Source organism: Equus przewalskii, chromosome 9 (genome assembly GCF_037783145.1).
Source record: "Equus przewalskii isolate Varuska chromosome 9, EquPr2, whole genome shotgun sequence".
Lineage (NCBI taxonomy): Eukaryota > Metazoa > Chordata > Mammalia > Perissodactyla > Equidae > Equus > Equus przewalskii.
In genome coordinates this window covers 286,975-303,030 of record NC_091839.1, presented here as the reverse complement: position 1 = coordinate 303,030, position 16,056 = coordinate 286,975, and the positions used below count along the sequence as shown (strand labels likewise).

At 47.9% G+C, this 16,056-nt stretch overlaps 1 long non-coding RNA gene across 1 annotated transcript; it reads left to right on the top strand.

Moving 5' to 3' along the window:
- Positions 1 to 293: 293 nt before the first annotated feature.
- Positions 294 to 11,098, top strand: LOC139085403 (uncharacterized). Its single transcript, XR_011543655.1, has 3 exons — positions 294 to 3,330; positions 3,859 to 3,925; positions 5,849 to 11,098. It is a non-coding gene; the product is annotated as an uncharacterized lncRNA (long non-coding RNA).
- Positions 11,099 to 16,056: the final 4,958 nt, after the last annotated feature.

The following is a 16,056-nucleotide window of genomic DNA, read 5'->3' as shown; positions in this document are numbered from 1 at the left end:
CTAGGTGGGAAGACATGAAGTAGGCAAAGAATAAATTTTAAAAATCAGGTTAATTGCAGATAGTGGCAAGAGCTATGGAGATATAAAACCAAGGTAATATGCTAAGAAAGAGAGGCTTATGAGGGAGAAGGGCAATTTAGATGGGGTGCTCAGGGCAGGCCCGAATGAAATAAGGCTCCAGCCAGGCTGATATGCATCTGCTGGCAGCAGCACAGACTTCCCTGTTGTCCTCAACCGGTGTCCTTCCCGTTTGATCAGTGCCCGTGCTGTACTGGTTGTTAAGTGTTTTCAACATCTATCTATTCTGATCCCAGGCAAGATAAGATCAAGGGCCAGAGCATGAGCTACAAAGACCCTGAGATGGGAGGGAACTTGCTGTCCTCATGGAGCAGAAAGCCAGCTGGCGTCACAGGAGCACTGGAGCATGGAGGTCCAGGATGTGGGCAGGGCCAGACCGCAGACATCAGATACCCCTTGGAAAGACATTTGGATTTTCTTCTCAGCTTGGGAGAGTTTGAAGTAGGACTGCGACATGCTCTGAGTTGTATTTTTAAAGAGTCTTCCAGCTGCTGTGTGAAGCGTGGATTTTAGGAAGACGGGAGTGAAAACAGACAGCATAGAGGGGAAGCTGTCTTCACTTGGGTTCCCAGAAGTAGACTCTGATCAACTGCAAGTAGTTCATCTGGGAAGTGACACCAAAACACTGGGAGGAGGGGAGGGAATGGGAGGCAGCCAAGCCAGGGTGTGTCCTCAAGCAGGTCACCGCTGGGTGACTGGAGATTGTCCCACTGGGAATTTTGGAAGGCAGTTTAGAACACACATCTCAGATTGTCTCATCCAAAGCTTGAGGGAGCTGGAGTGTCATTACAGGAAGGTGAATTTCTAGCACGTCTTGGCCTGATGTGTCTGTAAACAGCGAGGGCGCTGCAAAGAGCGGTCAGGGCATGTGGGTGGGGCAGTGATAGCATCCACCACAGGGGCTATTTCTGTCATTCAGAGGAGAGATCATGCAGGCTTGCAACTGAGTGGGAGAAGTAGTGATTAAAAGAGAAGTAAGGAATGAAGTTCAGACACATGCTACAACATGGATGAGCCTTGAAAACATGATGCTAAGTGAAATAAGCTAGACACAAAAGAGCAAACATTGCATGATTCCACTTATATGAGATACGTGGAATAGGCAGATTCACCGAGGCAGAAAGTAGACTAGAGGTTACCGGGGCTGGGGACAAGGGGAATGGGGAGTTATTTTTTAATGAACACAGAGTTTCTGTTTGGGGCGATGAAAAAATTTTGGAAATAGATAGTGGTATTGGTGGCACACCATTGTGAGTGTAATCAATGCCACTGAATTGTACACTTAATATGCTTAAAAATGGAAAATTTGATGTTACATATATTTTACCACAATTAGAAATAATAACGATATCAAAAACTATTGACTTGTACACTCTAAATTAGTAAATTGTGTGGTATGTGAATTGTATCTCAGTAAAGTTGTTTTTTAAAAGAGAGAGAAGTGAACAGACTTGGGATAGGAGTTCAGCCTGTGGGACTGGCTGTGGATTGGGTGTCGTGGATGAGAGAGGCATCAAGGGTGATGGCTAGGCATTAGAGAAGGCTGTAGCAGCTGCTCTGTCATTAACCAACTGCCTGACCCAAACTGGTTGGAAACTGCCCGCTAACATTGGTCAAATGGCTTCTTCAGACTTGGAGGATCACAGGAAACTCACCATGGGAAGAACTGGAGAGTCTGACAGTCTTACACACGGCTGGTATAAAATTTAATGTCCTCACTTTCTCTTCCAAGGCACACTTTAGCATAGAGGTCATCGCAGTTCTTGGGTCAACTGATGTGCTACCTTCCAGGGAGTTGAGCACCTTCAGGTCTCAGCCCTTCCTCCTCAATCAACTTTTCACCAGTCCACAAAGGACTCCCATTTATAAGCAATCAGATTCCGCAGCTAGAAGCTAGTGAGAAGGATCTCCACATCCAGCCTACAGGGCAACACGCACGGCCACCATTCCCTTCTGTGTCTGCAGATCTGGGAGCCGGGCAAAAGGCTTCATTCTTAACTGACTTTCAGAAAATCTGCTTTAGCTTATTGCAGGTGGTTAAATCAATAAGCCTACATTTAACTTCATCTTCTTTTAACCAACTGAGCTTGTAAATGTATATGTGAGCCAAGCTAAAAATGTCACATGCTCTTGAATCACAGCTCATTGAACCAATACACTTTTCTCCGTTGACTTAATTCCCAGGCAAAGATTTCTAATCTGTTTTAAAGAACGATGCCTCAGTTCAGTCACAGGTTGAGGCTATGACAATGCTGCAGAGTGATAAACAGTGAAACTCTGAGCGGGTAACCTCGCCAGATTCTGGCCCTTCTTGTGCATGCAGAAACACCACAGGGTGCCACACCTCCTATGTGCAAAGAGACCGTCTGATTTTTACCCTCACCCTCATAGAGCCTGTAAACATTAGCCCTAAACGAGACCTTGAAAACATCTAGTTCAGCATCTGCTCTTCTCTTATGGGAAATGGTCATCCCAGACAGATTTAGTGACTTGTTCCAGGTCACACAGCCAGAATGTGTGACTAGCCTAGACTCCTGGTCTCCTAATTCTCAGTTCACTGTCGTTTCCCTTGCATCACACTACCTTTCATTGCCCACAAAGATTCCCCATCGAGCCAGGGTTATGAAATCATAATGAACTCTGGCAGGATGAGTAAAATGTGACAACCAGAAATAATCGCCGACATGGATGGAGAAGGCATTCTATGCCAGATGTGTATTATCTCGCTCTGCCACTCTGCTCACTAAACCTGCATGTGTGGGAGCAGTGGGGTGTACAGTTTGCCCCTCTGTGACTCCATGTCTCCCTGATCAAGAAAGGCAGATGGGAAGGAAACAGGCAGTGAGGGTAGGGGGAGGAAACCCCATCACGATGGGATGTCGATGAGGGGTCAAGGAGACACGGGCAGGCAAGTGCGGGTAGGAAGATGGCCTGAGCTACAGTTCATGAGCTGCCTCCACCCCAGCTGCACCTTGTGGCTGTTAGTCACCTCCAAAAAGTTGGGCTTAAGTATATCCATAAATAAATGTCACGTAAACAACTATGTGCAGAAAGCCGACTTGCTTAATATGCAAATGTCAACTTGTACAAGTAGTCCCAGTATTTTTTTCATCTCAGTTGTTTAAAATCCCGTCCAGTCCAGGCACCGCCCCTCATTATGACAGCTGGAGCAAGCAATCATCACAATAAGGGCCACACACCACGTGCTCACCTCCTACCCTCCTACCCTCCAGCCTCCACCTGCCCTGGAAGGTAAGTGGGCATGGGAGAAGCCTGCATATTTCTATACCACCCACAGTAAGAATTTCTCATTCACCTGCAACGCCATCTTTGAGAGGTTTCATTCTTTCATCATCGTAATGTAATGCAATTGAGACTAGGTCAGCTCTGCAGGCTAGTTAATGCCAGCATTGTGGTAAGGGCAGCCAAAACATTTCATTTGAGGGTCAAGCGAGAGGTTAGGGAAGCCTCAGCCCCGTGTTCAGAGAACTAATGGACAGTGATCAGAGACTCACTGAGTCTCAAGGCACAGAGCAGAGAACAGAAGCAGGGGCAGGGGCCGAGCGTTCTCCCTGGTCTTCCCACCAACCTCAGGTCTGCCTGCTCCTCAAGGTACAGCTCAGGCCCCCACGCCCCTCCCAGGAAACTTTCTCTTAACTATCCAGCCCACAGGAACAGTCTCTTTTTGAATTCGTATGCGCTTAAGAGTTTGGAAGGCACAATTAAATTAAATCCAGCAAATATTTATCTTCTATGAATACTTGATGTATTTGTCTTTAGTGTAGTTCATTCCAGATTGCGAGTGGAGACTGAAGGAGACAACACCTGCAAAATGCATTGAACAGCTGTGAGTGTTGCTGACATCCCTGGAGGTGGGGTGGGCTTCACGAAGGATGGGCCTTCCAGACACCACGACACTGAGTGGAGATGCCTCTGAGCTTCTCCCATGGTTGGGTTCTAAAGTTGGTGCAAAAACCAAAAACCGTGGATGGTCGAAATTGCTCTTGAAACTCTCTTAGAAAGATGCTGTGCTGGAGCCCATGGAGCTCTCCCAGTGAGCCCACTCGGCCACTCTCCTCCCGGCACGGGACAGGTCTGCTCCCTTGGTTGGCTTCTGTTTCAGGCACCATGTTATATGGAAAACTGGTGTCATTAATCACCAGCGTCACAATCAGTGATGTGAGATGCTCATATCTAGAGGCACCTGAGATCAACCTGAGCTGGACAATAGTAGGTTCGTGGCTCCTGCTTCCCGCTCACCTGGGTGAACACGCCCTGGACTCATGGGCACAACTGTAGGCACTATTCAAACTGCTCTCTCTCTCTCTCACTCTCTGTCGCTCTCTTTCTTTCTCTCTCTCAATTAAATTTCTGTCAATTAAGGGTTCTGTGTTGGACTTCCCTACCCCCCCGTATGTGTGGTCTGCCTATGCATGTCTGTCCCACCCATCAGTCATATTTTTATGGAGCCTGCTGTGTCTCCGGAATGTTTTTTTGCTGACTGCAAACACATTGGGAATGAGCAGAAGGAACCTTCTCCCAGCCCAGATCCCACTCAGCATGCACACAGGCCTGGGCCCAGACCAGGAGCCCAACTTCTGCTTGTTAGTGAGCTGCTCCTGGTGTAGGAGCTCTCTGAGTTCCTTCCCAAGATGCCAGAAGGAAAAGCACCCAAGACCTCTCTGGAGATTTGTGCTTCACTCACTGCCCCAGTCTGTAACCTCCTCCCAAGAACGCCACACGAAGGTAAGCTCGTGTGCTCTGTCCCTGTGTGTGGGAGGCTGGCTGGTGCCACCCTTCCTGCAACTTCAGCCCCACCTGGTGCAACACCTCGGGGTGCTCAGGACTCACCTGGCAAGACTGATCCCATCTCGGTCGGATTTCCTGAAGAAAGGGTCTAGGGAAATGAAGCAGGGTGGATGGTCATCATGCTGCAGGGCCCGCTGCAAGGGGAGCGAAGGGGAAAAACGAGAGGAAGAAGCTGGGAGAATTTAAGGGAAAATGTTCTGGACAGATTTTCCTAACTTGTTTTTAAACAGGTTTGAATAGGCCACTCTGAGTTAGTCACAGTTCAGCTTCCTTCATCCCTCACATTAGAGCCGAACTAAAGTGTAAAGAGGGAAGTCATTGAACCTGTCAGAGCCTCAGTTGTTCTCTTCTGTAAAATGGGAACAAAACCAATATCTCACAGGATATTTTTGAGGATTAAACACAATAAGTTAAATGCGTGGTGAGCTGTAAAGTTCATGAATGCTGGTGGGCAAAGTCTCACCCTTAGGTAGAGATACAGAGAAGAGCAAGCGGGAGCCATGCCTCGGCGGGCAGTTGGTGAGATGCCTAAGAAAGTGGACCTGGGAGTCAGACTGGGATGGGGCTCCACCCCGCCGTGGGGAGCCTGAACATCAGTTCCTGCCTGCACAGAGCCCGTTTACCCGCTGGTCACTTCCCTTAGGGGCACTCTCTCTTCTGCCCCGAGTCCATGTATTTGGGGACTGGGGGATGTTGTAAGCTGTGCCATGCCCCAGTCCTAGGACTTTTCAGCTATATAAGCCAATAAATGCCCTTTCTGGTGAAGCCATTTGGTGATGGGCTCAAGTCACTGGTGACCACGAGTCCTCTCTAACACAGCACAGTTTGAAAAGTCGTGGCATGTAGGGCGGGGCCAAGTCAGCTGAGGCCTTGGATGTCAAGAGGACTAATTAGCCATGCTGTGCTAAGCACAGAAAGCTCCAGAAAGTTGCTCTATCTGGCATTTTCAATTCCTTTTCAGGCTGACTGTGGGCTCAGACGCAGGGCCGCTCATGCTGACATAAACACTCTTGCTTTCAGACGACCCAAGGGAAGCAATAAAAGTCCAAGGGAAATGTGAACACAGCGTGTTCTTGGGTGATTCACATTGGCTCTCCAGTGTTGAGATGTCTCTAGCAAAGGAACCCAACCTTCTGAAGCTCTTGTCTTACTAGGAGGAGAAAGGAGGCCTCTTGTTTCAGTGGTTGCAAAGATTCTGCTGACATGACAAATGGTTGCATTATGTCAGGAAATTTGGACAACTGTAAGCATTTCTGACTGTGAAGTGTTCTGCCGTGGCTGCGAGATGGAGAGGCTGTTTCAGGGCCCACAGTGACCCCACGACACACTGTCTCACTACCTCCTGGGGATCGGGTCTGCTCCTGGAGAAACCTATTCTATTTCCAACTCTGGCTGTCAGATCTCCCAGGGCACTGGTGCCAATCACAGTAGTTCTGGGCTTTAATATAACCAGCACCAGCTGCCTGAGGAATTTCTCCCACCTCTGCCACATTTCTTTTCCAACCTGCTACAGACCAAAGAGGGACTTTTATCAAGTCTTATTTTATAACCATTGACTGGATGGAAGGAAAAATCAGCATGTTATCTCATTGTGCTTTCACAAACTGCTGCCATTTCTCTCTGCTCAGAGAGTTGAATCCTTCAAGTCGGGGAGCCTTAGAGGCCACATAATAATGCTTCAATGACTTATGCATTTGCCAGAATCACTCCCCTCCAGTCCGGTCTAAACACACAGCAGGGAGGACACAGAGTTTGCACTAAACTCTTCAGACTTTGGAAGGTTCTTCCCAATCACATTCGTCGTGCCTTATTCCTCTTGTCAGGGAGCCAGGTTTAACAGCCGCAGTTTATTAAGAAGCCCGCACAAAACCATAGATGCTCACAGACACACATCCTTCACTCCTGGCTTGCTTGAGGAGAGCAGCCACCAAGCAGACACTCCAAGATTTGCTCCAATGCCAGAGAAAGCAGACCCTCCGACTATCTAGGAATATGTGCTGGCAAAACTGGTGTCAGCTAAGTGTGTCCTGGGATAGCCCCTGCATCCTCTTTCTGTGTCCCTTTCCCAAACTCTAGGCTCCCTTGCCTTCCTAGCAGACTAGAATCTTCTCTCGATTCTGTCAGCACAATGTGTCCACATCCGCAAGAGAGTGAGACCTGCTCCGCCTCCTCCTCTCTCACATAGACTCCGACCTGCCAACCGGAACATCTGCCCTCCCAGGCTCTTCCTCCACCCCACTGCATAGCAACCACCCTCAAAGCTTGGCCGGAGAAGTAAGGACAGAAGTGACTTGGGCTTGGCTGCTGTCAACTCAAGAGCTGAGAGCCGATCTCTGAAGAAGGCAGATTGGGAGAAACGCAACTCCTCTAGCCCTCTTCTTGTTTCACTTTAGTTTTGGACCAACCAAAATGCATGTACCTGGACCTCAGTGCTTAGTCCCCATGGAAATGCTTTCACTGGATGACTCTGTTAGGTTGTTTTCCACCTGGATTCTGTCAAGGCTGTGCGAAGGAGATTGTATGTTTCATGGTGGCAGCAAAGGCTTTGTTCCAGCCTCAGTCATGAATTCTAACCTCAGCTCCACCTCTTAGCACCAGCGAGAAGTGAGACCCTAGGCACATCTCTGAACTTCCCTGAGCCCTGATTTCTGCATCTGTACTAATCCTCTCTCTTAAAAGTTGAAGGCATACGTCCATCTGCTAGATAAGTGCGTGTCTGCAGTTTTTGCTTGCCCAGCCTCAATTTTCCCTCTTCTGGTAGCAGTACCCTGAGAGGGTAAGGGCAGCGTGTGACACCACCACTAATTTCAAATTCGGGTGTGAGATCTATGCCTGGTCAATCAGGTTTCCACTCACCTCTCATGTGATTGGTGTAGGGTGGATGCAGGACCCTAAAAGGTCTAGCAAGAATCAGCCCCAAGACTTTTGTTCTTGGCTGTGTCCTGAGTAACCTGATCTGGGGTTAGGCTCATAGTAGGTGCTGTTTCAAATGGGTGCAGTCCAGGTCATTCTGAAACCTTTCCTGCTGAAACGGCCTTTGAATGTGTCCACTTCAGATCCCAGTACTGTTGAAATGAACATGCAAATACAGTCCTGGGTCATAAAGAGCAACTAAAACCACAGAAAATGCTGACTTCTCCGGAGACTCTCTTGGTGTCCCCTCCAGTTCCACTCAGTGACCAGTGCCTGCTGACAGCTTCCCCTGTGAGCACCTGAGACTTTCTAAGTCATCTCTGGGCTCCTACACAGGCCAGGCAGGGAGTGCTGAGGAGCTGATGCCCCAGCACAACCATCAGCGAATGACAGCCAGGACTCCAGATGCCCTGGAGAGGAACGGCATGAGTAGCTGATTATCCCTCAGGAAGTGCCACTCTGAGGCATGTGTTCCAGACTGTTTCCAAAGCCCCTGGCAACCTTGAGTCCCTGCTGTCCTCAGCGGTGACCTGCCCTTTGACACCCGCTGTCTTGTTTCTTCCGTTCTCTGACTCTTTTCTCCTTCTCAATTTTGCTCTCTGGGGACCACCTCCCAAAAAAATAACTTGCACTAAAATCTTTGTTTCAGGGTCCACGATTGCGGGACCCCAGCCTAAAATAAGTGCCTTCAGGTTCGGGATAGAGGGTCCATACTGCCCTGAAACCCAAGGTGGACTGCCGGCCGGCACTGCGCCTAAGCAGTAACATGTCCGATGTGCCATCTTGGTAAAGTTCTGGTTTCACAAACTGATTCCAGGACCCAAATAAGAAAATCTGTCAAATTATTTTACCAACATTCCTTGTACTTTCAAGTCATAGAATCTTACGACTGGAAGATTATCTAATCCATTTGGTTTTAAACTCTTTTTCTTGTAGTGAAAATTTTTTCGATGAAAGATTAACAGCCGGAAATGTTTATTGCGCTCTTTCTCTGCACTATCTTTTCCATAAGCACTTTCCATATACTTTGTTATTTATCTTTCTCATGTGATGATGTAGTTTCCATTATATTACACAAAAGGGAGTTGAAACCTTGCATAGACATCCCCTGCACCACTGCCACATGCAGTGGACAAATGCAAGAATTCCTTGGTAGAGGGTCACCCTGCAGAAGGGTAACTTTCTTGGATAGGAACCTGCTATTAGGAGACTGCAAGACGTGGCTTGACCTCCCGCTAGGAACAGAGATACATCAGCACAGAAATTTTCTTTGAGACTTTAAAAAATACCCCTTTGTGTGTCATCTGCAACTCCTCCCTCTCTTTGCTCAGCCTCACCATCTCACCAGCATTCTTGAAGACCCATTTCTGAAGCTCTGCACGTATATCCATATAGACCCCATCCAAAGGCTTGCCCCTGCCATTCTGTATGCCCAGGATGTCCTGCTTAGCCTGCATGTGTAACTAGGGGTATATCTCTGGCTCCCCAGGAAAAAAGATGCAAGCAGTATTTCACCAACAGTTAAAGGAATGTCTTTTGTCCTAATATCCCGCTACTCTTTGGTAATCTTAAACCCAGTCTCCCACGCCCGCTCCTACCAACAATGTGGACGTGAGTACAGCCAATCTCAAGTCTCCTGCCTCTTAAATTCCACTCAGTAGCTGACTTTCTCTGCTTGCTGGCACTGGCAAGCATGGTCATTATCCAGTGTTTATACTGACCAACATGTGACAAGAAGCTCTTTTGAATGACAGATCTCCATTTCTGCAGAGACTATAACTTGTGCTAAGAAAACTGAGAGAGTCTTCAGGTCAGGGACTAGATGTCAACGTGACGTGTTGCCATCAGCACCCCAGGCTGCCCTTGGGGCTGCAGAGGGGACCAGTGAGGAATGTGCAGCAAGTGTGAGAGAATGCAGCTTGATGCAGGATGTGGATCACCGGCTGCAGCCACCACAATGTAGGCCCCCTTTGCTGGTATATCTAATAGCCCAGTGGTTAAAAGGCTTTTTGCTGAGTAGTAACGGTTCTCCTCCGGGACTAGAGGCTGGAATTGTTACATTTCCTTCTGAAGATCTCATAAAGAAAACATGAAGCTGTCTTCATTCATTCAGCCAATATTTACCGAACTCTGTCAAACACTGTCGTATGTGCCATGAAGTCACAGGTTCATCAATGGGGATCCTGCTGTCATGAAGCTTAAATGCTAGCTGGGGAAGATGCACAATAGCAAATAAACAAAAAAGCTTATTTCCCATGGCAGTGAGTGCGCTGAAGAAATGATAGTAAGGATAATAAGAGACAAGGTGGGCCAGTGGGATGGGGGAGCGCTGTGAAGTTAGATGGACTGACCAGGAAAGCTCTCTCTGAAGAGGCGACTCTGGAGGCGAGTCCTAAAGGATGAGGAGGCAGCGTGAAGGCCATGATCTGACGGCATGCATCGTGTGCAACTCTGCGTGTGCCTCAGTCACACATGCTCGTCCACCACACTAGCCCGTCTCCTAGAGGGCACGGACTGTGTTCCGACAGTCTCTCCACGGCACCCAGGGCAAGACAGAGCAGAGAGTCAGGCGACGTTTTGCAACGAAAGAACAAATAGTGATGGGTTGGATATGTGTGTATCTGAATGGATGGATGAATGAATAAACAAATACACGAATGCATGAACATATGAGTTAAAAAGTCCTGATGCTTCCTGGCTCTATAGAGAGGAGACAAACAGTAATTCAAAGCTGTTTCTGTAACTATAAATAAGCTTTAAGTCTCAAAGGAGACTTGCACTTTACGTAATCAGAAAAAGGATGTAAGAATCAAGTAAAAGATTCAGGCACTTTAAAACAGTTAACAGAGCAAAACAAAGTCAGGGATGCCGGGAGGCTCCGTGCTCCTGTGGTGGAAGATGCCGCGAGTGTCCAGCCCAGCCTGCACTGCCAGGATCAGGCAGGAGCTGCCCGAACCATTTGGAATTTCGAGGAAAAGTCAGCTGCATTTCCAAATCCCACTCTCCATCCACAGCTGAAGTTATTGAGGCTTAGAGTTCGTGGAACTCATTTTATTTATTTGACACACTTCCGCATTGTATACTGAATGCTGCTGTTAGTGTTTTATAGGTACTAACTCATGTAATGCTCGTAACAACCCTATGAGGTAGGTACTATTATTATTGCATATGGGGAACTGAGGCCCAGCAACTTTAAGTCGCCCACTCCGATCGTTCAGCTCATAAGTGCAGACCCTGGATGTGAACCCAGTCCACCTGTGTTCTTAACCCCATGTCATTCTGCTTATATCAGTTAGGGCAAAACTTCTGGGTATAGGACCTAAGACCCAGAAATTGATTGCCCCCGCTGCTCCCCTGTCCGCTCCAAGAGCCCTGGGAAGTTCTGATGCTCATGGGAACACCAAGGGGCTCTGTGACGCTACTTAGCACAGAGACCCAGGTGGCACTGGCTTTGGAGGCAGGCTGCTTTCCAGTGGGTCTCTGAGTCTCCGTGTCCTTGTTTGTACAGTTAACCACACAAATCTGTGTGGGATAACCGTAGTATTCCACAGAAGTGTTAGTGCGATGTCACCAAGGCAACATATGCAAGGTGTTAAGACAGGCCTGGGTCTAGCAAATCTTCAATGATGTTAGCTGCTGCTGTTTTTCGCCTGCATCTTCTGAACAAGGTTGTTAATCTCGTAGTGCAAGCACCTTCCCCTGCATGAGAATAACCAGGGAGTGCGATGAGTGCACATTCCTGAGCCCGACTCCTAGAATTAGCATGCAGCAGGTTTCAGGGAGGGCCCGGGACTTAGGGGATCCTGATACAGTAGTTCCCAGGTTCCGAGGCATCCATGACGTCAAAGAGCAGCATAACAATTTGCATTTAAATTCTCTGAAACTATAAGAAGTAGCCATTGCTGAAGTAGTCAGTGGGCTTTGGTGTCATTTGGACATTTGTGAAGGGAGTACAAACGGTAACGGGAGGCAGTGGCGGTGACAGTAAGTGGAATGGTCTCCAGCAACTGTCCACTCTCTCTCTCTATGAGCACAGACAATTCCCAGGCAGCCCTGCCTTGTAGGGAGCCGGGTTAACTGCAATAATGCTTAATGCTTTCTGAGTGCTTGCCAGGGGAAAGCCACCTTTCTAAATGCTTTTTATGCATTTCCCATTGAGTTTTCCCAACTACTACTTATTATTATCTCATTTTACAGATAAAAGAAATGAGGCTTTAGGCGTTGCCCAAAGTCACTCAATTAAATTGTTTTAACTCCTTCTCCATCACCTACCACTCAGTTCCAAAGCCTAATGCTCTGAATTAGTGTGCCACCAGCTGTTAAAATCGGTACATGAGCACCCAACGTTTCTAGCCATGCCACATACCTGTGCCATATGACCCTCCCTGAAATAACTTGAATATGGACCGTTGACCTAAACGTCAATTATTGTCCCAAAGACCCCAGTATAACTCAACTTTTACAGAATTGAAAGACGATGACATATAATAGGTGTGTATATGAAGTCTACTAATGCGTTTAGTTTTTAACAAACATGTAAGAGTAGTCAATGAATGTTGTCCTTCAAAGATGTCACTTGAGGACCTGTGCACTTGTTCCAGTGGTGTGGCCTTGGTACATGATATTTTGGGACCTCTTCTCTTGGCATAGCTTCCAGACCAGCTTTGTAGCCCTCATAAAGAAACTGATGTATTATTCCACAGTTAATTCTTCTGTTAAATCAAATAAGTCATATCCAGTTTGGATAATCTTTTAATACATTTTGACTACTCCCCAATATTAAATCCTTTCTCAAAAGACGCACATTTATCTTTGTGGATAAGAGCCCCTAAAATGGCAGTAAGCAATGATGTACTTCATAAGTTTCATGTTCTATTTATTTTGAACAAGGATTGGATGCTAGTTAGAATACTTTGGACTACGAATCACAGAAAACTCAACTCACATGGCTTAAACAAGAGAAGATTGCTGTGTTATGTAGCAATCAGAATGGAGTGGAGCAGTTCCGAAGTTGGCAATTCAGATGCACAACAGCATGACAAAGGGCCCAGGTTCTTTGCACCTTAATAGTCTGCCATGCTCATCTTACTGGCTTTGACTTCAGTGAGCTCCCTTCAGGTCCCAAGCTGGCGCTCTCTGCTTCAGGCGTCACTTTGTCACACTTCAGTGCACAGAGGTTAAAAAGGACTTATTTCTTCCACATGTCTCTTTCTAAGAGCCAAGAAATCTTTTCTAGATGCCCACCATCCGCCATCACTCCTTCATGTCTCACGGTCCTTATGTACGTCCCATGCCCTTCTTAAGCCTGACACCAGCAGTGGGAATGGAGTTAGCATGGCTGCCTTAGACTAGTGAAGTTCATCCAGTGGGACTGTGAAAAGGTTCCTTCCCCAAGTAAAAGACCTTATGGAGGAAAATAAGCTCCTAGACAAATGGCAAATGCAGACAGGGCGGTTATAAGGGAGTTGATGGACCACCTGTGGTGTCTGCCATAAAAGCCAGAGGTATACAATATTCCAGAACTTAGAGACCTTTAAAAGGACATCCTTGCATATTTAAGTTCTGGGTAGTTTCTTTTAAAATCAACCAAATTACTTTATAGTCCTAGCACAGAAAATCCCAGTAATCATCAAAAAGAGAGACAGTGATTCCGTCAGGATTACAAGGTTGGAAAGGATAGAAAGTGACTGTAGCCTGTTTAAATAGAATAAAAAGATCTGCTGGAAGGACGTGGTGGAGCTCACAAAACTGAAGGCTACAGGTCCCTGATCAGAAAAGGACGCGCATCCCTGCAGTCTGCAGCTGTGCAGAGATTCTGACAGCACAGCTTGTCCTCAGAGCCCACTCGTGGGCCATGGAAGGGCAGTGCACCTGATGATAGCCCCACAGGACTGCCCTCAAGGACTCAAGAAGGGACCTTGGCGGCCCCACGTAGCAAACCTCCAGTACAAACACCAAGGAGCCCTGTCTGGGAGGGCAGGTCCGCCGGCAGCAGATCTAATGTCGGGGCTTGAGAAGATTGAGTGTGCCGGGACCAGGCCTCTCTTCAGCCCCGGAGACTGGCCATGGATCCTCCGGAAACCCTGCTTAGCAGATGCCGTTGGCCCAGCCACTCACCCGCAGGCCGGGGCCTGGGCACTGCTGATCCAGCCAGCTCTTCTGCAGAGACAGCGCCCGCCTCCCGGGTGCCGGGGCGGTTTCTCCAGCCCCGGGCACCTCAGTCTGCATTCTGTGGGCAGCCAGGAGGAAAAAGACCTTTTAAATGTTTGCTCCCAATGAAGAAGAAAAGAGAGTCTATTGTTTTCTTTAAGAATCAATGAAGTAAATAAAATATTTACAATCCTGTAGAGATGTTTCCACATTCCAAATATCATGAAATAGGCTAAAAGCTAACATTTTGACCCGTTTGCCCAGCACCCAATGGAGCAATCAAGCAACCTTCCTTCAGGAGGCAGCCCAGAAGGCTGTCACACGTTACTTACCTGTAACCATAGCAACCTGCATACCTCTCACCCCAGCTTGGACTGGTTATTTGAATGAGGTAAAAAAAATTTAACATCAAGAAACAAACAGGACTATCTTAACTTAGAAAATAGGCTTTCAAAAGTGTAAGAAAGGACACAAGGAGTTAGTTTTTATGAGATTGATCTCCAAGGACAGACACTTTTTGGAAGTAAAAGCAGGACACTGGCCTCCCTGGCGCCTGACCCACAGCATCACCAAGGCGCGGAGCACAGGGAGTACACGCCGAGGGCCTGGTTAACACCCAGGGAACCACAGGGCCCTCCAGCTCCACTCTCACTCTCCTCAGGGTCAAAATGCAACCATTTTGGCACCAAAAGAGAACATCCTGAGTTATCCAGTTGGTGCATGCAGGGTATTAATCTTCCAGAGGAAAAATAATTCCCAACGCTTTTGCTACAATGATAAAGGAGGCTGTGCTTCGTCTGGAATGAATTCCATAAGAGTTTGATGTTGTCTTGGCTAATGGCATGGGAGGGCGATGGTCTGTCTTCTGGTGAAGACAGGCGGCACTGCCACCATTATTCAGCTCGGGGCAGAGCCGGGCCACAGAGACCCCTGAGGCTGCTTGCTGAGGCCGGGAATAAATGATTTCCCTGCTTTATTTGCTGTGCCAAGGAGATAGAGTGCAGCACAGTCCGTTAGACGTATCACTGAAGCCCAGTGCTCTCCAGGGGTGACGTGGGGGAGCATCAAGGACCTAGTGTTTCCAATTAATCAGGACTGGGATTACTCACGCAAGAAATGAAAGGGCAATTCAATATTTGGAAATGGAATGAAAGCAGTAGCCAAGTCTAATTAAAATGCACTTTCTGCTTGTAATTTGCATGGCAAGTTCTGCTGGTTAGTCACCTTAACTCTTGTTGTATTTCTCCTCCCCAGGAGCTACCCTGGCCAGAGAGCCCAGGAGCTCGTGCCTGCCCTGGCGACTTCCTCCCTGCGCCCTCTCATGGAGCCCAAAGGCGAGCCTGGTCAGGGGAGATGTGTTCTGTGGCGGGTCTGCCTAGCTGGGGGCCACGTTCTCTCTCTTCTTGGGTCTGAGCATGGCCTTGAACTCTCTCCAGGCCCTAGACTGTACCCTGGTGTCCTGTGTATCAACACTGTTCTTTATTCCCAAAGGCAGCACCTAGAACTCTGCTGTTGGCTTCATGGTGCAAACCCGATGGCCTTGGGCCAGGGCACAGCCCTGTCTGTGACTGATCGGTGGCATGAAGCAGGCTCTGATCTTGCGTGCAGCATCCCTCTCGCCTCCCTTCTGGTGGGGCTGAAGCAGCAGTGTCATGCCACAGCCAAGAGGCTCCTAGCAAGAGGCAAACTAATATACAGTATGTAGTCCCGAGTAAACTAAGCATAGACAGAATTTGTTGTGGCTAATTAGTTTTATTACTTCATAAAATAAAAGCTTAGTTCCCTGGTTTTCAGGGAAATAATTACAATTGCAAATGAAGTGGCATCACTGAAGGAGAAGCTCTCAACACGAGAGCAAATACAGACCTGCAGAGTCTCTGCTGCAGCTCAGGCCCCGCCGGGCTCAGCTCCAGGCATCCGGACGCCCTGTGACCCCTGGGAGCCACACACACATGGTAGGTGACACACACACACAGCCGTTAGCCTTGTCTCTCTGAGGTCACAAAAGATGCCTCAGAGGGTCAGATCTTTTCTACAGACCTGGACCAGAGCCTCAAAACACAATCGGCATCCATAGGTGTGTGCAGATGGAAGACCCTGGCCTCG